General features: G+C 36.8%; 1 protein-coding gene and 1 long non-coding RNA gene across 4 annotated transcripts in view; one reads left to right on the forward strand and one right to left on the reverse strand.

Annotated features, from left to right (window-relative positions):
- The window catches only part of nlgn3a (neuroligin 3a), a 276,767-nt gene that overhangs the window by 228,541 nt on the left and 21,518 nt on the right, over nt 1-26,708 (reverse strand). The window lies entirely within an intron of this gene.
- LOC141350114 (uncharacterized) lies at nt 12,909-13,885 on the forward strand. Its single transcript, XR_012358086.1, has 3 exons — nt 12,909-13,222; nt 13,538-13,631; nt 13,772-13,885. It is a non-coding gene; the product is annotated as an uncharacterized lncRNA (long non-coding RNA).

A 26,708-nucleotide genomic window follows, 5' to 3' on the forward strand; every position in this document is an offset into this window, starting at 1 on the left:
AAAAAAGATCAAACCGTAAATCCGCTTCTGGGTAATGAGTGAAATCGGTTCTGTCAAGAGTTAAAACCCAACGAAACAAATGATGCTCATTAAAGCGACATTGTTCGATGTGAAATGGAAAGGGTTTGGCGAGAACAGATACTGCTATGACAACAGATGCCAGTGTGTGTGTGTGTGTGTGTGTATGGGGGAAACTGTTATGAGTTGATGTAAATGTAATTAACGTTATGGCCAACAAGCTAACAACAGACTCGAGTACACCAAAGCACAGGGGTGATTCATTATGTCATTTTTAATGCTGAGCCAGATACAGTAATTATAACAACAGACGTTCATAAACATCTGAACATATCCACTGTCACTCAGTCTCTCTATCTCATCTAAACATCTTTGCATTAACTTATTTTCTTCACTTATTTTTGTTTGACAGTTTGTCACTATTAGTTTTGATACTATAGCAGTGCAAAATATTAACAATAAGGTAGGGTGACCGTATACGTGCCATTTATCCAGGATGCGTCCTTGCCAGGATTTCGGGTGCGTTTTCCGTAAGTCGTATTTGAAGAGTTTGGTTCCAAAATGCGATAAACGGCATTAAAAAAAATGAGTTACCGCCAAAATCAGTATTGTATTAGGTCAGTATTAAAAAGTAACTTCTTAATTTTATGCAAAATTCGATATCCACAGTGTTTTCTGACATCTTTTCTCCATTTTTCCCCAAAACACAATAAACGCCAGTCCTCCTTTTCTTCAGAATGCAATAAATCCACTAAAAAAAATCACAGCGCACCATTCCTCACATTGTAAACAATAATGGCGGCGCTTTGAATACACACAGAATCCTACTTTTCCTCATCTACTTTGTACTACGTGATTAACAAACAAACTAGGGCTGCAGCTATCGATTCTTTTTGTAATTGATTAATCAAGCACTGAATCAATCGATTAATCGATTAATCGGATGAAAACTTTGCATAACGAAAATGACGTGATGATCAAGCATTTGGCTTTTATTTCTAAAAAAACAGAGGTATTGACATTTGGCTTCAAAAAATAAGCCTATTTATTTCACAATAATGATCGCTGTCAAAAAAGTTCAGCGATGACGTCCCAACGATGACAGCACCAATGACAGTGTTCTTAATATGACAAAGTGTATACCACTAGTCAATTAAATGAATATAACATTGGAAAGATATGCACATTTATATATTGATTCAATATATTTATAACATAAAAAAAGTCATGGATTTATTGCATTTTGCAGAAAAAAAAAACCAATGAATGAACCCTTTGAAAATCAAATTATGGATTTGAATTTTTTATGTTTTTATAACCTAAAGATGCTATGCGAAAGTTTGTAACAGAAAATAGTGCTTTTCATCTTGTCACTTTCTTGGTATAGAAAACACGTTTTTACCCAAATTAGTCAAAATGGATTTATTGCGTTTTGAAACCAAACTCTTTATTTGTCGACCGCATACGTCATAGAGTTAAAAACATATACAATCATTGTAGTTTCATTTTTACCTTGCACGGTTGCATGAAATAATAAACCTCGATTACGTATGACGACTTCTAAAAGACGCACACGAAATCCTGGCCAGGACGCGCCCCGGAAAAAATGGCACATATGGTCACTATATAATAAGGAATGAGTTGGTATATACAAACTGACATTTATCTCGGTTTAGTTTTATTTATCCGATGCATACAGAACGACTCAGTAGAAACAACACGCAGTTTCGCTTTTAGTGTTTCTTTTATTTGATTTTGTTTCTTTAGTCGTTGCTTATTTCATTGACTTCATCGCAGGCTAATCTTGGTGTAAACAACAGTATTGATATTTACACAATATTTGCACCAGAACAAGGTTTGACAATTGATCTTTACATAGAAGAACAACCTCAACAAGCACTTATCGACATGAAGCAGAGCTTGAGTCCTAACAATGTCTAACAGCTGGATGAAAAATAGCTGAATAAAACGAAAGCGATGGATTTAAAAACGGCTAAGTTGAGGTAAAACCTCCGTCAGAGCTGCTAGACAGAACAAATACGAATCTTTCCATCTGAATAAACAACATCACATTATTTAGAGATATCCGATTCTGTCTCTCGCCCCTGATTCTGCTGTTGAATTTTCCCTAAAGCTCTCAGAAAGGTTAATATGAAATACCCCTCAGAATACCAGTCAGTGCAAAAACTACGCTGGACTGAGCTGGTTAATGTGCAGACAAATGTGCCAGCAGGGGATTTGTGTGAATTCACTCATCTTCATTCAAAGTCGCTCTTCTTGACTGTCAGGGAACAGAGACGAATACCAACTGCTTTACTGGTTTGTGTATTCTTTGACTACAGCAGTGGATCTCAAACTGGGAGGTGTGAAATGGTGCCAGTGGGCCCCCAGTATTATGACATTATTATTTATCATGAATTTTGTCTAATTAAACATAAAAAAAATAAGGCTATTGTATTTTTTTATGTGTTTTGTTTAATTAAAATTCTAAGTTTGAGATTGCTTTTATGTCATGAATTTTCTTAGTGGAGGGGGGCAAAAAGGTATGCCCCCTACAAAAAGGGGGACGCACGCCTTAAAAACATTTAAGAACCACTGCACTACAGTAACCTGCTTTAATACCTGACGAAATGATGAAAAATAAAGCGACACAATTCTTGTGCTTTCATGATTTCTGAGTCTTCCCTTCTTAACACCTTTAACATGATCGTTTCATTTTCCAGTGAACTCGTCTCATCACAGATAGCGCAGAGAATCAAAACACATTCAACTTGGGTCTCAGAAGAGGTCAAAGGTCATTGCTTCATGAAAAGAGCCAATGGCCTATTCTTATATAGGTGGTCAGATGTGATGGTTGTCTAATTTTATTTGAAAGCCTATCGTAAAGAGTCGGCTTCAGTCAAAACTAGCCAAAGGTCTTTGTGATTGATTCAAAGTCTGTAGTCCAAACACACAGCACTGCCAAATCTATAAGGTAATGTATCACCTGTCATTGCACTCTTTTACTGTTATATTTCTTTTTTACTTTTGAGGAAAAACGATCACGTGCGTATAACTTAAATAGGCCTGTATGGGCTCTTCATAAAATTTGCGCACAAAGACTGAAAATTGAAATCTTGACATCACACAAAACCTGACAGTAGTCATAATTTTAAACCATTAAAAAATCTATATTTTGCTTGACAGAGAAATGTCAAGGCTCTAAGTACTTCTTTCTAATACCTTTTAAAGTACTTATGCATTCTGTATATTTATGAAAAATGGTTGTATTATCTAACTGCCTGCTCGACATTTTGAGTCCCTATATTTTATTGAAAGGAGTACCTAACTTAACTCAAACTGATTGGGCCATCTCTACTATTTGGTTGAGTTATGTTATGCCAACATTTTTTTTGACATATTACACTGTAAGAGCCCTAACTTTACAAAATTATGTTACTTTGTGCCATGAAAAAACTTTCGTATGTTTTTAATAATTTTTCAAAAATGTGCTCAACCAAACAGTTGATTTGTCACTTTATGGTAAATGTAGAAAAGCTAAGCTAATGTTTTCAGATCATAAATTTCTGCAGTCAGAATGTACTTTTATTGAGAAATAAACATTTCTGATCATTCACAGCTATGAATATGACACAGCTATTGTTATTTCTTATTGAATATATTGAGAACATTTCTTAAGTATGTATTTTTTGACACTTAATAAATAAATCTAATGAATTCATATAATTAATGTCTGGAAATCATAATTACTGATTAATTCATCAGAAATTACTTTTTAAATGATGATTTAAATAGTTTGAAGGATTGTTTCTAATGTTGGCTTACTCTACACAGCATTGCTGGTTTATAAAGACATTTTCATTTATCTAAAAAAGAAAGAAAAATACTGTTGCACTACTACACTTGACAGTTTCTTAAATTATAAAAGCCTAAAATGCCATTGTATAACTATCTTTTACTTCTTTTATGTTAGGTTTTGAATGCAGAAAGAATTTAATATCTTTATTTTTGTTACTTTTATTTTTTATTGTTAAAAAACATGAAAACATTTAATTTCCTGTGTTAAAATGAAAAAAAAACCTAAAATATTGTAATATTTTATACTTCAATAAATAAAGAAAATTTAATATACAAAACTATTTTATTTTGAAAAAAATACCATGAGTGTTTTAACTTCTGACATAATGAGATAAGAAATGCAAACAATTTGTTTTTCAAATGCCTTTTTCTTGGTGTGGCAGTTAAAGGGTTAAAGCGGACATTTCACAAGACCAACACCAAAGAGTTTTTTTTTACCTTAAAATAATGTCTCCAAAAAGTTTCAGTGGTTCATCCACTCGAAACAGGGTGAGCGGCACTTTCACATTCGCTTTGCAGCCCTCTATCGGCCAAAACCGCACTAAAGAAATTTCCAACCGTTGGGTCGCAGTCCGGTAGTTCAAGTGAAAACTACAAAAACTTGCTTTACAGCATACCTACAATCCCGTCAGAGCCAGCTATGCTGCAGTATTTACGACAGTAGTAATGGACAATTACGCTTCTAACCGGTAGGGGGAGCAAAGAGCAAAAACTCTTTAGTGTTGCTTTAAGATGTAAAATGGTTAATCTTTGGTGTCTCCAAAGTACCTATGTGAAGTTCTAGCCCAAAACAACATATAGATAATTTATTATATGTGTCCTTTAAAATGCATGAGCTGATCTCTGAACTAAATGGCAGTGCAGTGGTTGGATAGTGCAAATTAAGGGGCGGTATTATACCCTTCTGACATCACAAGGGGAGCCAAATTTGAATGACCAATTTTTTCACATGCTTCAGGGTTTCCCACAGAAAATTTGTTAGTTGAGGTGGTAGGGTTGGGCCACTTACAGTTCTCACTGACACGTGTTTTATCAACTGGCAATCCTCCAGACATGACGAACCACGTCTTTATCTCATTTCGGCCGTGTGCGCGCGGGCACGCTTGCGGTGTGAAGCGTGTCCGCGCTATTCTCTGAGATGCACTTGAGGGCCTTTTGTGCAGCAGATTTTTTTTTTTTTGGAAGACCTAGTCAAGGCGGTAGGGTTTACCAGCTTAGGCGGGCTGCCTGAACTGAAAAGTGCTGCGGGAAACCCTGCGCTTGCAGAGAATGGTTTACCAAAACTAACTAGGTTGATCTTCATCACATTTTCTATGTTGATAAAAGCACTGGGGACCCAATTATAGCACCTAAACATGGAAAAATTCAGATTTTCATAATATGTCCCATTTAATGTAAGCATATTTAAATATAAAAATACTATAAAAAATATTTTATTAAAATGTGAATAAAATGTCCCAATTCTTTACTGTTAAACAGCAAAAAAGCATTAATGAGAATTTAATGTGAATCACCACTGAGAGTAATGAAAACTAGAAAAATAACCCCAGGTTCCAGATGTGTTATCGTAATGAGATTTGAAATGAGATCACAATAAAATCTATCTTTTGTCCCACAGATGTCAAAAAAAAAACTTTGGAAAAATATGATGGTGAAATGACAGTCAGTCCAATATGCACCATGTTCCTACAGTCTGTGCACCACAGAGATCATCTTCACATACAGTAAGTCATCACTGTTTTGCTGTTTATCTACTGAAAGCACTTTAAAAGCATTTCAATGAGCGCGAGAGACGGAGCTGTCATTACTGCACAACACGTACATCTCTTTATACACACACAATGCTTCATCGCACTACATTTTCCATACATGTAACTAGCTCATTTAGACACACACTACACAAAAGACGCTGAAAACACAGCAAACCCAAACAACAAAATACACCATCCATAACACATTACACACAACATTCAATTCAGCTATCTGAATGTAGATACAACATATTGAAAGATAAGCTCTCATTAAAATACAACAGCAGATTTGCAGATTTACTTCCCCTGAATAGGACGTGCGTGATATAAGTCAGGGTGTTGCTGTGTGGTCGCAGTGGATTCTGGGTTTAAACCTCTGTAATGTTCTGACTCAGGTCACTCATCTAACTCAGTGCTGTACGTTTACATTTCCCTTTTCACCAATTTATCATCCACAAAAGCAAATCAATAAAGAAACATTTTACCACATACAGAACAGAAAATTCTTTACTGTCAAGGTTCAGAAAAGTACAGCATTTTTCGGTCAATAGACGGTTTCATTGGCCACACGTGCGGTGACACGATAAGCGTCTGGTCTGAACTTTACTTCCGGTTTCTGTTTGTTTAATGGTCTGACTAGGTGCTGAAACTGAACTCTTAAACAAAAACCTTGTTGAAAATAACAAATGTTTTGGTTACGTGTTGTTTATTTTGCTTGTTATATAAATAAACTTTGTTGTTATTTATTCTTCGCATAGTTTACCGGAAGTTACGTGATTACCACGAAAGCTGCGTGTTTACGTTGTTACTGCTGAAACAGTCTATAAGCCGTGTTTTTTTGTCCTAACTTGGCTGGTGGTGCGTCTTATAGTCAGGTGCATCTTGTAAGTCAGTATGAATTAATTTTGAGATTTATGAGGCAAGAGACAACATTACCGTCTACAGCCGCGAGAGTCCGCCATATGCTGCTTCTGTATTTATGTAATTCAATGAATTCAGTGATGCTGAATGACGAGTATGCGAACTTCACGCTAGTTGGCTTGTTCGGTTTATCGTTTAAATAACTGATAATATTACTTTAAAGTACAGACATCTATTCAGGCTGCTGTTCTGTCTGCTATTGTTTTGTTGAATAACTTGGCTTTCCAGATTAAAAGTCTCTTCTTCGGCTTGGATTTTGTGAAATAATTTTATAAATAAACGCAACGTATAGTCCACTGCGACTTATATGTTATTTTGTCTTAATGACGCATTTTTGAATGATGCAGCTTATACTCCGGTGCGACTTATAGTCTAGAAAATATGGTAATACAAAATGAACATGTGTAGATAGACAAAATACAATATGAACAATATATAGATATACAATATAAACAAACACACAAGTACTTATGAGTTTGTTGAAGTCATCTACTTTAGTTGAATAATACTAATAGTGTAAATATCAATTGCGCAAAAACTTTGATTTCACAGATTTAGAGAGAGAGAGAAAGAGAGAGAGAGAGAGACAGGTTCACAGATTTTACTTTGTGCTACAGTATATTTAATACACCCAGGGGTTCAAGAGCACAGCAAATACCAAAACTGACGGTCACTGCAATGATCTATGATTCTAATAGGCAAGCAAAAAGCATGGTAGCTGGGAAATAATCCTCTTTGCTTTATGACTAATAAAACAGGTGGCAGTGAAAGATGCCTAATATTGCGCTATCATGACCCAACGCTTTCAAGTCCCTCTGTTTAATTGCTTTGGAATTGTTTCTTTATCAGCGGCGCGAGCAAGCTATCGGTGGAAATATGAATTCAGCATACTAATTCGAAAAATACCAAGCGAAATGATTTTGTAAAATGGTAATTTAAGAGACTTTATACTTTTTAATTACAGCTTAGCTGAAGGTATACATATCTACTTTATTGAAATGCTCCAGCTAGCGTGTGAAAAATGAATTAAGAAGCAGCCAGGGTTGCGTGAGGAGGAAATTTTTATCTTTTTTCATCCAGTGGATTTGCCTCTTCACATTTTACATCAGCATTTAGCACGAAGAAGACACGAGTAGCACCTATAGCATTGGTATAGCAGTGTAAAAGGTTGTGGGTTTGATCCCAGGAAAAATCACTTTGGATAAAAGCCTCTGCCAAATGCATTTCTGCAATGCAATGTAATGAGATTTGCTAATGGTCAGAGTAGATTTTCCTTCCTCGTATTGATCTTACTGTTGCTCAACTGGTATAACAGAGCACTATAAGGTCATGGGTTCGATTCCAAGAGAATACACAAAATTTATGCATTTTAGGTTGCTTTAACACTTCCAAGGTTTGAAAGCTTCTTTGTTGTTTGTCACCGACCCAGCTATGTATGTATGTATAGAGGTGAGATAAAGTGTATCATGCTTTCTTTAAACTCACCGAATTATAAATAAGGGAATTCACTCCAACAGAAACGCATGTGGTTGATAGGCAAAAAACTTAGCTAACATAGCCAACTGGAAAGCAACAATCTATGTTACCTCCTGTTTGTTCTTCTCTTGTAGACGACGCTTCACTGCAGCTGCATCAGAGCAATGCAAGCCGCAATTTAAACAAGACCTGATAAATGCTCATGGATACTGAAAGCTTTATGTTGCCCTGAATGCATTTTTTATAGCACCACATTGTAATTTGTTCACAGGTAAGAAGGCAAAATCCCAGCTGGGTGATATGTTTATGTTATTCATGCAGATTTTTCTCTCATCCCACTTACCATATAACCAATAGATCTGGCATCCCTGCTTTGAAGATTTGTTTGCCACTGGGCACAGTTGCTGTAAATCTAAGATGTAGGTTATGTTGGGTTGCCGTATGTAAAAAGAATAGGCTCGCTTTTATTGTTCCACCGTTTGTCTTAACGTTCAGCGTCAGGGCAGGATTTAGTCAATTAGTCTCTTAACGTGGTGAATCTTTTTTTCATATTTGCTGACTTAAGAGAGAAATGACACAAACTACTGTATTGTTGTGCATAGTTGTACGTATAGTATATGAATTGTATTTAGCTTTTGTGAAACATATTTTATGAGAATATATATACACTCACCTAAAGGATTATTAGGAACACCATACTAATACTGTGTTTGACCCCCGTTCGCCTTCAGAACTGCCTTAATTCTACATGGCATTGATTCAACAAGGTGCTGAAAGCATTCTTTAGAAATGTTGTCCCATATTTAATGGATAGCGTCTTGCAGTTTATGGAGATTTGTGGGATGCACATCCAGGGCATGAAGCTCCCGTTTCACCACATCCCAAAGATGCTCTATTGGGTTGAGATCTGGTGACTGTGGGGGCCATTTTAGTACAGTGAACTCATTGTCATGTTCAAGAAACCAAATTGAAATGATTCAAACTTTGTGACATGGTGCATTATCCTGCTAAAAGTAGCCATCAGAGGATGTGTACATGGTGGTCATACAGGGATGGACATGGTCAGAAACAATGCTCAGGTAGGCCGTGGCATTTAAACGATGCCCAATTGGCACTAAGAGGCCTAAAGTGTTACAAGAAAACATCCCCCACACCATCACCAGCCTGCACAGTAGTAACAAGGCATGATGGATCCATGTTCTCATTCTGTTTAAGCCAAATTTTGACTCTACCATCAGAATGTCTCAACAGAAATCGAGACTCATCAGACCAGGCAACATTTTTCCAGTCTTCAACTGTCCAATTTTGTTGAGCTTGTGCAAATTGTAGCCTCTTTTTTCTATTTGTATTGGAGATAAGTGGTACCCGGTGGGGTCTTCTGCTGTTGTAGCCCATCTGCCTCAAGGTTGTGTGTGTTGTGGCTTCACAAATGCTTTGCTGCATACCTCGGTTGTAACGAGTGGTTATTTCAGTCAAAGTTGCTCTTCTATCAGCTTGAATCAGTCGGCCCATTCTCCTCTGACCTCTAGCATCAACAAGGCATTTTCACCCACTTTTGGTTGATTAGATAATTGCATTAAAGGTGCAGTGTGTAATTTTTAAAAGGATCTCTTGACAGAAATGCAAAATAATATACAAAACTATATTATCAGGGGTGTATAAAGACCTTTTTATAATGAAGCATTATGTATTATTACCGTAGAGTGAGACGTTTTTATCTACATACAACGAGGGTCCCCTTACGTGGAAGTCACCATTTTGTGCCGCCATGTTTCTACAGAAGCCCTTAACGGACAAACTTTTTTTAATAAGTTCTCTTCTTCGATTACATGTTTTTCAGGTGGGGGCTACCATAGTTTCTCTATGCGTTTCCAAAGCGATGGGTGAGCAGTGGATTGGGCCGTTGGTTGCAATTCGCATCCTCACCACTAGATGCTGCTAAAATTTACACACTGCATCTTTAATGAGAAATTAAACAGGCATTCCTAATAATCCTTTAGGTGAGTGTATATATAAACATAAACATATATGGATGGGTTTGTCTGGGTACTTTTTTGAGCTCATGGCATTTTGATCCACACAGTAGGGAAGAACTACATTATGTACGTTGTTTATTTATTGGCTAATATAAATTGAATGACGATTGAATAATATAAAATCAATGATAGGGTGGAAATTGACTACAATCAACGGATGATCTTGAAGTTTTTCATGAAATTTAAGGTTAAATGTATATGACTTGGACGAATTTATGTACATAAGACATAAAGAAAACTGGGTTTTTCATTAAAATGTGATGTCACATCAGTAAAAAATGTGTTATTTGTTGATTGATGTAAATTGTTTCAGCTGCCATTAGTACTGTACTGTACATACTAACAGAATAAAACTGATTCATAACTTTGCAGTTAAGTTAAATCAATCATGGATTTTTTTATTATTAATGACTAATCATGCCTACTGTCTACACTATTACAATATTAGCTCAGTTGCAAACCATAATCCTATAGAAATATATAAAGTAATATACTAATAATAATATAATACTATACTATAATAATATAATATACTTTTATGTATTTATTATTGTGTAAATTATGATTGAAACATCTAGTATTTCATCTCAAAGCATCTTTAACATCTGTCTGGTGAACCATACATTTGTGATTTGATGTAGATGCTCTGGGAATCTTTATCTTCATTCATCCATCACCTATTCCATTATAAACCACTGGGAACAAAATAGGCCACAAACACAGAAAGAGTGCCAGGCCCCTGGGAGTCACATGTCACATGTTCTACATCTTTTGTGATAACAGGAAATCTGGGCCTTTCCACTCTTTCCCATTTCAAAAGATTGTTGGCAACAAAAGCTCAAATTACTGCATTAAAATGGGTTGAATCACATATTGTGCATTTACAATAAATTGAATAATTTCATAGATATTTTTTAAAAATTCAAGGAAGAGGAAGAATTGTCACTGCGGGGCAGAATGATCTCGTGTTGAATTAAATGAGATTTCAGACCCATCATGCAAATACTTTTCTGCCCTTACAAGAAATACAGCATAATATTCACAATCATTTTATCTGTTCAGACTCAAGTAAATCAAGTAAATGTATCGCCAATCAAATCATATATGGTTTATATCTAAGGTCATACCCCAGGTTTAAAAAGATGACGTTAGACACATCTGGCAACATTAAAGTCTAATCTATTAATTTGAGATTATCTGAGCATTAGAATAAATGGGGATATAATCAACACTTTTTTAATGAAATGTTTGAAAATAAAAAAAAACATGTCTGCCATCATAGACACTAGGCAGTTCTTAAGAAAGCAGTTTAAAATTCTCTGTGTGGAATAAGACTATGCAGCTGCGCACGTGCGCAACTTAAAGGGAACATGTAAGTTTTGCACATATGTTTTACGTTTTTAACAAAAAGTTCTGTCGTGGACCCTCTGTGGGCCGCGGACCCCCCCCCATGCCTTAAAACTCATCTTTGAGTATCATACTGTATGTAAAAGTTTTACCCGTCACAATAATTTCTACATGCTTTAAGGAGCTTGACTATAACACTACACCCTTGCCTCATTAAGTATACGCAGATCCATGTATATATGCAAATTAGTCCCTGCCTCTCCCCAATCACAAAGTTTGGACCATAAATACGATAATGCAAATTAGTCCACAGCAATTTTATCGGGAAAATACTCAGCAATGGTGTTAAACGATGAATTTGCACATGGTTTGTCTTAAAACATATTAAAAACATTACATACACAGCAAAATCACCAGTGTTAAATTTTCAGGGATGGTGTTAAATACACAGTGTTGATGCTGTTTTAACACTATCTGGTAATAAAATAACACTGCCATTGCTAGGCCAGTGTTATATCCATGACAGTGTCAGTGTAAAACAAGGGTGTTATCAGATTTCACTCTGAGCGGTGTAAATCAAGCCACGCCTCCACTAAACATATCCTGTCAGGGATTTTACCGCCATTTTCTTTCAAAGGAGGACTGAAGAGAGCAGGTAAATCTCATAATATTCACTTGGTTTAGCTAAATTAAACTGTTATTTCTCTGTCTGACCCTACGCAGCCATATGCCAAAAAACCTAAATAAGATATTTTTCCCATTTTATTTCCCCTTTGTTCGTTATTTGGTTCAGTTTAATCAGAGCTACCTTGTGTTACGTTGTTCCCTTGTTAGTTTGGTATAAAGTTAAACTTCTAGCTAAAAGTTTGAACCAAGAAGGATAATATTAACAGGAGATATGAATGAATGTAAGAATTGAACCCTGATAAAACGCGACATGCACTACAAATTGAAGGTATGAAATTAAGTTAAATGAAAGCTCGTTTATTCACCATATGATGCTCGTTATGAGGTAGGGTGGCCATTCGTGCCAGTTCCGCCGGACACGTCCCGAACATGTTTTCGGGTTTGTTCTCCGGAAGTCGCGTTGCTCGACCGCATACGTCATCAAGGTTTAATATTTCGGGTTTAATTTCAGAAAAGCAACCGTTGCATTTCAAGGTAAGAATGAAACTACAATGACTGTATGTCTTAAAAGAAATAAATCTTAATTTTCTAATGTATTTTAACTGAAATGTGATGACGTATGCGGTCGAGCAACGCGACTTCCGGAGAACGAACCCGAAAACACGTTCGGGACATGTCCGGCGGAACTGGCACGAATGGCCACCCTATTATGAGGTAATCATATAGGCTAGATACCGTGAGTTAACGAGGTCGTTTACATGAATGTGAGTGCACGGATATCGGTTAATTATTCAGATTACTGAAAAACACGGAGAAAACCGCAACCGCATCGTCATGTGTTTAAAAAAAAAAAATGTTTTGATGTATGCAAACAGGGAAAATATCGCCAAACCAACAATTAATTTTACCTCAGAATATGCACAGATTGGATGCATTGTGTGTTGTAAGCTTTTCGTGGCGCTAGATGTCAGACAGATGCAAATAGCAAATACATACGAAAGTGTAAAACGTGTATGGCGAACATTTGTTTTTCTGTCATTATAGATGCTAGTTTGGTGAAAGTACACACTGAGTGCTTCAAATCATTCAGAAGAGATGCTGTTTTTAGGGCAGTTTATTAGAAGACCTGACATGGATGACTTCCAATGAGAAACGACTGCTTATACTTATATAAATTCATTACAGAAGGTAAGTTTCATTTATACATATAAATCATTTTATTTGACATAACTGAACAGTTAACCAATCTTTTTAGTATATGTAGTTTTGTACATATTATGGTTATTAATCAGGTAAGAAAGTGACATGACCTGCTGCCAACTTTAATAAAAATATATTATCTTCTCATACATCGTTTTGCTATTGATATCATATTAAATAGCAATCAAATTGATTACTATTTTGAAAATGTATAATTGAAGATTCATATTGTCTTGAGTGCTGTTTTTAATATAAAAAGAATGTTGAGTTTTCAGAGTCTTTAATGTCATTTTTTTGTGATAGGACCCTACCAGACTATATTTGAATACGGCATACCCATGAATTCTGGAACTTTTATTTCTTAACCCAGTTTGGAGGATAAGAGCTTACCAACTATGTGAGTACACACAGTACTTTAGTACTGTACACTGTCTCTAACATGATTTGTTATACTGAGATGATTTTGATTCAAATAACGGTTAAAACTGCATCCTTTTTGGTATTTTCTTGACCCTTTTTGTCTTTGAAAATCTGCAGAAATATGCTGAGGTGACGTATTGCAAAATAGCCAACATACAACAATTAAAGGATAATTGCAGCCTATATCCTGATGAAGATGGATGACCCTCTGTCTGGTCAACAGGAGTTAAATATGGTAAGTGTACATGGGTTTGTTACTTTTACGGTTTTAAAGTTTAACTGTATACTCATGGTGTTTAAATTCTGTTTTGCTAGGATGGGACAGTGATGTGGCAGCTCTTCCCTGACTCATTCACCTCTCGCCTTCATTTGTGAAAGGAAGAAAGACTGGAGAGGGTCAATGTGCAACTGAAGCTACTGATTGTGCTGTGTAAGTTTTTTTGGTATTTTGTTCTAGTTGTTTATTCAGCAGTTAGTTTGCTTGCATTGTTCACCCCATGTAAATGCATACAAGTTCATTAATACACATTAAATACATTCATCAAATACACTCTTTTAAAACACTCTTAGGTGATGAGCATCAATCCATGCTTTGAGGTGGATGGATCAGCACAGCCCTGCCTGCTCTGCGTTGGGAACAAAAGTTGCATTCAGAATTTTTGCATCATTCTGGACCAAAAAGCCATTCCCTGCATGATGAAGACCACTGATGCAGCCTTCCACTACTGTACAGTAAAACAACTACAGAACTAAATACCAGGTTGGAACGTGTTTAAGAAAAATGAAACGTCTTTTGAATTGAAATGTCTGTTTTGTTATGGAAAAATCTTTAGTATTGTGAAGGATAAGCATTTCTGCTTGCCGATAAGGTAATTGCATGCATTTTAATGTTCAAGTTTTGAGTAGGGTGGGTAATTTTTTTAACTCTTATTTGATTTATTAAAGACTTTATAATAAGTGGTTTTCATGTCACTGTGCTGTGGTATAAGATAACTTTCATTATTCCATACTGTATTCTGTTTCTAATTGTATTGAGGTATTTAAATAAGCAGTGTTAAATGCAAAGTGTTGTGTGTATCAATGTAAATATTAAATGTGTTTTACTTTAATAAAAAGAGGTTTTGCAATATTTCTTGTCATTTGTCTTTTATAGAAACAACCCATTAGCAACAAAAGTGGCTATTACTCAGTATTTTAACACTTAACATTGTTGAATTCACATTACACTGGTGTTGACCTTAAATTAGGAGTGTTAATTTTTATCACTGTATTTCTGTGCCAACACCAGTGTAGTGTGGAAACAACAATGAATGGTGTTGAACAAAGTGTAAAATTTAACAATATTGAGTGTTAAATTACCATATAATGGATGTTGTTAAATTAACACTACACTTTTGACTAAATTAACACAGTGTAGTGTGGACACATATACACACTTTGCCGGTGTTAAATTTGACACCGTGGGTGTTATTTTAACACCAGTGATTTTGCTGTGTAGACATATAAACAACAATGAAATCTTGATTTTCCCCACAGGGGGACTTTAAAGAAACGGCATTTGGTATCGATTTATAACTTTACACTTAGATAAATCAGTAATGTAATTTCTTTATTATTATATATATATATATATATATATATATATATATATATATATATATATATATATATATATATATATATATATATATATATATATATGTGTGTGTGTCAATTTACTTATCAGTCAAAGAAAATATTTCTTATAAATTATATGTTTAATTTTGATTGGAATGAACTCTATACTTGTTTGAGCTAATTTTATTGAATGTTTAAGCTAACAAAATGCTAACATACAGTAAGAGTATTGAAGTCAACTGTAAGCATGAGAAAAGAGGAATTCGACAAAATCTATTACAGCAAAAAATCCCTGCAGTTAGGCACACAGCTTATGATAGAAATGAAGTGAAAAAAGAACATATTGGCTAAACTCATGTAAATCTTCTATCATGTAAGAAGATATATTTGATCACAGTACAGATGGAATCCGGACATGGCTGGCTTTCGAAATCTTTTTCATCTGTCAGAAAAACATCTACAAACAGAAATCTTGAGTGTGACTTGTTAAAAGCATCTTTAATGAGAGAACGCAGAACAAACCTTGTGGCTGTCAGTTCTCCTGAAACAGGAAACATGTCTAAAGGAAAAGACTAAAGAGAATACTGGACATAGGTTGAAGAACATTTTATGATTGGTTTTGGTGGGGCAAGATGGTGAGCTCATAAATATAAATTCAATTAAAGAGCACCTATTTCGTTGCTAAAAAATTTTATTTTGTTTATTTGGTATAATCCAACGTGTTTGCGGGGTTTATGTAAAAAAAAAAAAACATTATTTTCCACATACCACATACATTTTTGTTGCTCCAAATATCCCTGCCTTCCTCAAACGCTTTGATTTTGTATCATCGATCTGAAATGCACAGTTATCAGGGGCGGAGTGGAACCAAAAAATCTACCGGGAAATTTTGTAGACCACCAGCCATCGGTGGTCAAACAATAAATAAAATCACCATAATCATGGTATTTTAAGTAAAACTAGGGCAATACAAAACGTAATAAAAAAACAAAAAAACATTTTCACAATAATAAAATCATGGCTAATTTTCCTAAGGGAGTAACTAAAAAAATTATATATCTTTAAAAGAAGGGGATGCGCACCTGTCAATCAGCTATTACATAACAGAGCGAGGCCTGAGATGAACGTGCCCTTAAACTCGAAATAATATATGGAATAATTTTTGCATCTTAATTGTAAGAATACAATTCCTTTAAATATAATTTTTGTCATATAAAGTTTTAAGAGATAATGTTTTTTCCACTGTTATTGCTTATTTAGACTTGTTCGTGCAGTTAACAGTGTGTTTGATGCATTTACCTCAGAGTTTATTTCAGTAATATTGCTGTTTTTCCGGTAATAATAATACAATTTACATGTCAATCCTGCTTCCTTGTCTGTTTATTCGTTTAATTATGCTGTTATGTTAAGTTATGTGTGGATATTTATTGCCATATGTAAGCAATAAGGTACGAGAGGCTGTGCTGTATCGTGAATAAGTAACGGCTGAAGGGCGTTGTTAGGCACGACGACGCGAAGTGGAGTGCCTGCAACCCCTTCAGCCGTTACTTATTCACGATACAGCACTTGCCTCGAGTACCTTATTGCTTTTATAAAACGGTTACCACACAATATTGAAGTAAAAAAAATTAGTGCAACTTTCATGAAGTTAAATCAATAAAAGCATTCCTTCCGCTAGAAAAAATAGTCCCTGACTGCGAACAACAACATGAAAGCTTAAATAAAAACAACAAACTGTTCTCAGACTTTGTCTCATTATATGTTTATGTGTTGCTAAGGGTGTTGCTAAGGGCGCAGTGATATTAAATAGAACCGTTGGGTGAAGCGGTCAAAGCAGTGTTTTATTGTGAATAAAGCACACCTATTGACCAATCAGAATCAAGGATTGGAACTAACCGTTTTATAAGAGACGATAATTGCTGTTGAATTCCCTTGTCTAATATTCAATTGATACGCGGAATAATGTGTGCATCTTTGAATAACTGTAAGAATACAGTTCCTTTGAAAATATTTTTTGTCAAAAGTTTTGAGAAATTATAATGTTGTGAGGATATTTATTGCCATATAAGATGTAGGATATATATAATATGGTATACTGCAAAGTTACCATGCTAAATATTATTTATGATATATGTGGAGATAAATAAACCTTTGCAAATCTGCTGATTTGATCCATTCATGTCCTGACCACCAGGCTAAAGATTTTAAACATCCCTAATCCACACTTACTAGTCTATCAAATAATATCTAAAGTATATTGTTTTGTGAAAAAATGCTTTTTTATATTGTTTATGCGCTTTTCCGAAGTATGTGTGAAAGCACAATGGGTGCTTGACGGATCCGACCACATACATAGCCTACTTCAATAAAAAAAGATTTGGCGGATATTTACATCAAAGTTCAACAGGCTATGCCATTTGGGGAGGTGCCGCTCACTGATCCCCCTATATTTTTGGAAATCTAGACATGGTTGGACCTGCCGAACAGGTTGAGCACTTTTATAAACTGTGTTGAGCAAAGAGGCTGCACAGTTTGACCAGCGGGAAGCGGCCACACATCAGGCTGCTAAGGTGTTACTATATAATTTGCAATAAATATCTATTATCAGACCGGCCCTCGCCAACCACAATCATCACCATACTGCAAATAGAAACTACAAATTACTATGACTAATTCAAGTTTTATTTCTTTCCTACCTGTACACATCATTAAAACCACTGTTTTACTTATAATAATAACGTAATAAAATGTCCTTAGTAATTTACCCTATTTCAGCAAAATGTATTTGAAAAGACATAATAATGGTACAAACATGATCTGGTAAAGACATTATTTGTCTCATACAAAACACCTCACTGCAAAAATGACTTTATTACGTAGTACTTTTGTCTTGTTTTCAGTAGAAAATCTAAAAATTCTTAAATTAAAAGTTTATATACAATTTAAGTGAATTTGTGCTTAAAACAAGCAAAATATTTGTTTATATAAAAATCTTGAAATTAGTTTTCTTTTTTGTTAACTCTTTCCACGCCATTGATGAGTTATCTCGTCAATTAAGAGAAAATGCTTCCCTGCCAATGACGAGAATTTCCGGCTTTCCGCAATACCGCTATTATCACTTCTGCAACTTATACGCTGGCGGGGAAATGTTAAGCACTTAATTCAAGTTAAATTTTCTCACCCCATTGGCAGATATTTTTGCTTGTTTTAAGCACAAATTCACTTAAATTTTTGTCTAAAAACTAGACATATTTTCTTAGGTCATTTTGGTCATCAAGAAAATACATCTTGGTTTAAGAATTTTTTGATATTTCTTCTAAAAACAAGACAAAAATACTAAAAAAGAAAATAAAGTAAGAAAGTCATTTTTGCAATGCTTGCTATCAAGGATTTGACTTTACCTGAGGTCAACTGCTTCTTGGTCCGCAACAGTGGTCTCCCAATTTTCCTGGAAGTATTTTTCCCATTCATTTTCTCTCGAGGCGCTTCAGAAATGTCTTTAATAAAAGAGTTTTACTCTTGAACCAAACCAACCAGCATTGAGATGATCGCAGCATTACAACGTCAACCGTTGCCAATTATTCTAATAAAACTCTTTACAGAGAGGTTTCACCCAAAAATGAACAGCAGTCAAGCAGCAGCTGTTCAACATATACAGTAATATGTCATTTAATTACAAATATAATGAATGAGAACTGTAGAAGATTTATGTGAGATACATCCCTGCATACAGCAAGTTATTTTTAATCGAATGGCTTTCAAAAAATACATCTGCCTCGGCAAAAGTGTTGGGAGACGCCATCTGCGAATGACATCTGTGGTCACCACAACTCTTCCCATTCAATGGAAATAAGACATTATGAATATGAGAAATGTTTGAACCAGTTACAAGATGATGCCATTTCATACTAAACACTCAATTCTCAAAATGACTCTTTTGGGTATTTGCATCCATGCACTTTTAAAGTCAACATAAATTGGCCCCAATTAACCTTTTAAAAAGTGAATTATTAAAAATATGCACTTTTTACATTTATCGACTCCTACACACCATGAAATTGGCACTGTTTTAGTCTGACTGCCACACTCAGCAGCATATGGCAGATTTATTCAGATCTCTAGCTTGTTTGCCAGCGGTTTCTTGACTACAACACAATACCTCATTTCTGTTGTTGCAAATGAAGCATTTGGATGCGAGTGCTGATGTAAAGATGAGTTTTGCTTGATTTTGCCAAAGAAATTGCAGGATACAATGAAGCGGCTCTTGAGTTACTCGCTGGATGACAACTCAAACGTAATCTAATGTTCACCAGACACAGAGCTTTGCTCTCTTTGCCAAGCAGACAGAGTATTGGGAATATCCAGTAATGACTTGATTTCCTTTCTCCTTCACCCACAATACTGTGACACTGAACCACAACTACAAATTCATCACTGAACACTTTTGAGGGACTAAGATCGGTCCATCTATTTTAAAATGACCTATTTTTTAAAGAAGACAAATGTAACTACATTAATAGTCCATACGGCTTCAACAAACAAAATCAGGCTACTATTTTAAAAGTATTACACTTGAAATGTTTCCTTTGAGTTTTAAGGTTTAATGTTATTTGCATTGTCTTTCATGTGACAGATTAATGTCTTATTAATTCTCTGAAATCTGTGCCTGTCATGCAGATATGATGGTGTAGTCACACGGGGATACTCTAATAAGCGAGGTGGTTTCGTGAAGCATCTGTGCACAGATGGGCCGTAAGCTCCATAAAGGACAAAGATTGTCTTCAACGTAGCCTTGCCAGCCTGGCCTTGGGTAAAAATAAACTTCCAGCCACATAAAGTCAATCCAAAGTACTATTAAACACCTGAACGTTTCGACACCCATAAAAAAGAAACAAATAACATGAATTTTAGTGCTCACAAGGATGTGAACTGACCGGAGAGTGGTTGGCACGGCATTGCCATGTGGTTGCAAGGATGTTCTTAATGATAAGGGTTTTTGTACATTGTTTAGGCAATTACGGGTCAAAAAAGCTCATGCTCCATATTCTGGAATCTCGAATTAGATTCAGATCCTTCATTCATATATTTTGAGAGCACAATTAATATGATTTTAATGGTCAGTTATTTCATTTATACCAAAACTAAAGATATTTGGACAACACGTACACTGTAAAAAATCCAATTAATGAAATGTTGGACGGGCAAAAATATATAAGTTAAACCAATTTTTTTGTTTGAGCTAGTTTAGAAGACATATTATTTTAAGTCTAGATAAATCTGTGTTTAAAATATTAAATGAATGGTTATTTTCAAATCCAGTCAACATTCAGAATGGCTAGTGTTGACTGAACTAATTAAGACAAATCAGGTAAATATGTGGACAGCTATGTTTCCTGACAACAAAATGCTCATAATATTACTGTTATTTGGTCACAAAATGTAATTGTAGGAGTTGTTCAAGCGTGAATGTATGTGCTTAAAGTTTAAATATGCGGTCGGTTAATAAAGATAGCATCTATTTAAAAATGTGCTCGGACACTTTCGGACGTAGATGAGCTCCATATGAGCTCCAGAAAATCACAGACACTTAAGCGCTCACACCCCGCCCAGCGCAGCCTCTCCTCGGCAAGCCCATCAGAAATCGACTGCTGGCTCTGGTATCTCTGTGGCGTTTAAACGTGATTTACAATTCATTTTAATTTCTCATACTTAACAATGAAAGGGTTATGTTTTAAATCATATTTTAGGATTGCACTTAATTGATATCGCTGTTGCGTGATGTTTCATATCTTTTACATTTGTAACAGGACTGCATGCGAATTTGAACTTCAGAGCTGAAGGAGCGGGTGGAGAAATAGTCCCAATATCATAACAATCTTAAATAAAACTTCTAAATATACCCGTGTGTGTACCCGTGTGCGCTCGCACATGCGCGCGACCCGCTCGCGCGCGCGTGTGTATGTGCGTGAGTTTTTAATTTAAAATGTCTTAACTCGGAAGGATCTGAATCACAGGTCATTTCATCTGAGATCATTCCGCATGTAACAGCTGGAATCACTCACTGTTTCCCACAACGACACAAGTCATCAGCCGTTTCCTCAAGTTCACGTCAGGTAAGTGTTTACAAATAAATGTTAATTTTAGACTATATTAATTGGCAAAGACGCAAATACTCGACGTTTTTGTAAACATATAAGTTATATAAAGGTGTGTTATGTTATGTGTCCGAGTTAAAGTGTGTGTTATGTTATGTGTCCGAGTTAAAGCTATTTTAGTTAAGATTATAATACCGGACAGGGTTTAGGACTCCGTCTTAATTATAATTGGGACATTTTTACAAACAAACCTTATAAAATACAATACTGGCGTGCATTTTGAGACAAAACAATAGCACTCATATGTTAAGAGATGTCAGTATTTTAGTCAGTGATAAGTCCTGTCCCAGAAAACCGCCCAATAGTGTTTAATTCAATTACGTGTGATGTCTGAGGGAAATTTGGCAATTTTAGGGTATAAAATCTTTCACCGTCAAGCTTTATTATACCAAACATGTATTTATGTATGTGTGTGTATTTATATTCCTCAGTTTATCAAACCAGAGCGGTGATGATGTGGAGAGGGATACATGGCGAAAGAAGTTCTTCACTTTGGAGTGCCTTTTGGACTGTTTTAGCCCTCTTTTTAGAGAAGTCTTAATTCTGTATGTTCAGTCTGTATGAAAAGTGAATAAAGCTTTTGTTTTTATGTGACTGAAGTTAATTATTTGTTAACAACACCAGCATAAATTATTTAATAAATAATTTTAAAAAGTTTCTTAAAAATTCCCAAATAATAAATATTAATTGAAGTAACACATAAAACATTGAGTAAATACTTACATTTTAATTGACAGAGTCTTTGCTGTAAGTTTTTAAAGATTCAACTGATTAAAACATTTTAGTTGAATGAACTATAAAGCTAGTTGAGCAAACATACTTTTTTATATTTGAGTCAAGTTTGGGCCAACTAAAAAAACATCAATCCAGGTAACACTTTGGAGTCAGAAATTGAGCGAACGTAAATTTTCTGTGGAACTAGTTACTAAAAAATAATTCATTGAGCCAACAATTTATTTTTTACAGTGTAAGACTCTCCCTTAACAACACATCAATGCTCTCTATGACTCTCTATCCACCTTTTTCGCGAACGCGGAAGTAAGTCCGAGACTTCCGTTTCAATAGCCAGCCGGTAGAAAACAGTGTAGTCGGAGCACGCATAAAACATGATTTAAACGGTTAATATTTACTACACCTGCCATGTATGAACCAGTTTGAGGATGAAATTAAGAAGTGGCTTGATATATGAAGATATATTCAATCATTTCGTGTTGTTGATCGGAGGTGACTGGTCTTCAATGCGCAAATATAAAAGCAGAGACATACTGTACCAGTATCTTTACAATGCGAAAGTCAGTTGAGTGTTTGTACATGGAATTTACCAAGACTTCGTGTTTTTAACCTTTTCAGGTGATGGTTTAAAATGTCACAACTGTCCCTCTGGTGTGAGTTTTTTTAACGGCAATTATTAAATCGACTTGTTTATGGCGACACGTCGAGCTTCACACGGTCCGACACAGTATCTTTCTCATTCAACACATTGTAAGTTATTCGAACAAACCATAAAAAAAAACATGTACAGAATCTCTCTTAAAAACACATCGCATGAACATGATGAATGCATTGAATGCAGATGGAAGCGTGGGTAACACATATTTACATCAAAGGTCTCACCCTCCCACTTGTATCGCAGCCGAATAAGTGTTCGGTAAACAGTCTCTGTATGTGATGGAGTGTTGGCTTGATATGTTGGACGACCGCGCTTTCTCCAGAGCAAACCGAGCAGCATGCATCTATCTGCACTCTCTAACCCTGCAGCAAACACTCCAGCTGGAAAGATATTACCGCATCTCCTCTCATCCTCACCATGAGCTTGCAGACATTTCAAACATCTCAATCTGTTCGCTCTCGCTTCATCCAAACATCAGACATTACTGTACGCTCTCATTTATCACCCTGTTTTGCACTTCACAGGCGTGCACGTGTTTGACCTTCTACTTCAGGTCTTGTTTGACGAGGTCTGGTGGCCTTTGTATGTTAATATTTGAACAATGGGTTGTACAGTATGTACACCTTGACCTTGCTTTAAAAAAATGTAGTCTGGTCCCAGCACCGGCTTGATCCTGAGCCACTGATCCGAAACAGCGAGTGCTTCAAAGGTCTTTGCTTCAGGTAAAACCCATCTTTGAAATGGATGTCATATTCTTCAGCATCACACATACTGTGTATCATACCTCCACTGTTTCAGATTTTTCTTGTAGGGTTCAGCAAGGGTTGAGAACTGCTTTCCTTTCCAATGACAGAATTGAATCTGAAAACACATTTTCTTGGCTTCCATCTTGTAAGTTGCTTTTTGTTAACTGGCTCCATTTTAATGATTGACTGGTGCATTTTGGGAAATGATGTATTCTTTCAAATGAAGAATGTTCCAGAAGCTGATGTATGACAAATTACAGTTGATTATATCTAATTCAAATAGTTTCTATTCTGTGTATTAGGGGTTGACCAATTATCAATCTGGCTGATTATCGACGTCGATATTAAGCATTTTACGACATCGACATCGGCCATTTTAAAAGCCGATTTGCCAAAAAAATACCATCATTTTGAAATGCGCTATTTTGTCTCTGGATTTTGTGAGAGAACAAAACACGAAACACGGAACAGGGCACTCTATTCAGTTGCCTACAGCAATGCCCCCCTACCGCCCATCTGATTTGTTGGTAGTCACAAATCCGGTCAATCAGCACAGGAGGCTGAAGACACCACCGAAAGCACTTCCTAACTGGAGCTGCTTTGCAAAGATTTGACACTGCAATACAAGAGTTTAGCACGTGTTTCCATCAGTGGACCGAGCTTGCATTTGCACGTCATTGTAAGTCATGTCATTTTAAAAAATACAAGCCATTTTAAAGCATAAAGAACTTGAGCAATTCGGTTTTAACTGGCGCCTCATCTCAAACAAATAACAGATCAAGACTTATTTATTACACATAAATGTTCAGATACACACACGGTATGCTTAAATTCCTGTCTTGGCGACATATGAAGAGTTTGGTTCCAAAACGCGATAAACGCCATTTTTGGAAAAAAATGAGTTACTGCCAAAATCAGTATTATATCAGGTCAGTAGTTAAAAGTAAATAATTAATTTTATGCAAAATCCAATACCCGCCGTGATATTCTGTCATCTTTTCTCCCTTTTTTTTCCAAAATGCGACAAACGCCACTCCTCCTTTTTTACAGAACGCAATATATCCATTTCTGAAATTACAGCCCACCAGTCACGCAATGTAAACAAACATGGCGGCGCGATGAGTACACGGAGTCCTAGTTTTCCTCATCTACTTTGTACTTCGTGATCAACAAACAAAACAAAATAATACTTTAATTGCATTGCTAAACCTGTGATGATTTCCATCAACATCTAATAATTTCCGCGAGAGGCACTCGGTTGCTTGTTCTCCAGACAGCATCAAGCTTCTCATGCTAAAACATTGACCCCAGATCATCTTATGAAAACTTTACATTATTTTACTCAAAGTCAACGAAAATGTAAAGAGGTTGCTTTAAAGAAAGCGATGAAGGTGAGAATCCATGTGCAAAAGGTGTTTATTGAGTAAAATCCCAAAAAGGGCCAGCAAACAAATCCAAAGGTAAATCCAGTAATCGTAATCCAAAACAGGCAGAATATCAGGGCAGGCGGCAAACAGGCAATAAATCCAAAATACAGGCAGAAGTCAAACACAGGTAACAGGTTAACAGATAAACAGAATAACAGAATCAGAATACAGGCAGATACAAACAGGATGGCGATGTAATAATCAGCATTGAACTGGAGTACAGGAAGTGGCTTTATACAAACAGACAGGAAGTGTGAAGTGAAACATGGCAGGATGTATTTCAAAATAAAAGCCAGAACAGAACAGAATGTCAAAATAAAAGTCCAAAATACAAAAATATACAGAATACAACAAAACACAGAACAATACCATTACAGAACCCCCCCTCTAAAGGGCGACTCCCGGAGCCCAACAAACAAAACATACAGTCCAATAGAGGGTGGGCGGGCGGGCCAGGACCTCTTGGCGAAGGCAGGGCAGTTCAGGAGAGGTCCTGGGTCATAAGGCCAGGATGGTCCAGGGTCGTGGGGCAGATGCGGGCCTGGGTCATGGGGCAGATGCGGGCCTGGGTCATGGGGCAGATGCGGGCCTGGGTCATGGGGCAGATGCGGACCTGGGTCATGGGGCAGATGCGGACCTGGGTCATGGGGCAGGCTAGGACCTGGGTCATGGGGCAGATGCGGACCTGGGTCATGGGGCAGGCTAGGACCTGGGTCATGGGGCAGGCTAGGACCTGGGTCATGGGGCAGGCTAGGACCTGGGTCATGGGGCAGGCTAGGACCTGGGTCATGGGGCAGGATAGGACCTGGGTCATGGGGCAGGCTAGAACCTGGAACACAAGGAGAGGAAGGGTCCGAGCACACTTCGGCCTCCGCCTTGGTGTCCTCTGCCTCCTCCCTGTGTCCAGGTACTACCCCCCCCCAAAAAAAAACTTGGGAAAGCTTCCACAGCCCATTGTGGCGACGTCCCAGATGGTGAACCAGACAAATCAGATGAGTTAGACGGGACTGGTGAATCAGGCGGGACAGGTGAGCCAGGTAAGCCAGACGAATCAGGCGGGACAGGTGAGCCAGGTAAGCCAGACGAACCAGACGGGACAGACGAATCAGGCGGGACAGACGAATCAGGCGGGACAGACGGATCAGATGAATCAGATGGATTAGATGAATCAGAAGAATCAGAGGAGTCGGGCGGATCAGGTGAATCAGGCAGATCAGGTGAATCAGGCAGATCAGGCGAATCAGGCAGATCAGGCAGATCAGGCAGATCAAGCAGATCAGGCGAATCAGGCAGATCAGGCGAGTCGGGCAGATCAGGTGAATCGGGCGAGTCGGGCAGATCAGGTGAATCGGGCGAGTCGGGCAGCTCAGATGAGTCGGGCGAGTCGGGCAGCTCAGATGAGTCGGGCCTATCTGATGAGTCGGTCCGATCAGTTGAGTCGGGCAGATCAGATGAGTCTGGCAGATCAGATGCGTCGGGCTGATCAGATGAGTCGGGCAGGTCAGATGAGTCGGGCAGGTCAGATGAGTCGGGCAGATCAGATGAGTCGGGCAGATCAGATGAGTCGGGCAGATCAGATGAGACGGGCAGATCAGATGAGACGGGCAGATCAGATGAGACGGGCAGATCAGATTCAGGGTCTTGAGGAACCTCGGGAACAACAGAGCAGAAGGCAGACCAGACGCACCACAGGGCTATAGCAAATTCAGGTAGTACTGA

The sequence above is a fragment of the Misgurnus anguillicaudatus genome, chromosome 16, assembly GCF_027580225.2.
Source record: "Misgurnus anguillicaudatus chromosome 16, ASM2758022v2, whole genome shotgun sequence".
In the NCBI taxonomy this organism is placed as follows: Eukaryota; Metazoa; Chordata; class Actinopteri; order Cypriniformes; family Cobitidae; genus Misgurnus; species Misgurnus anguillicaudatus.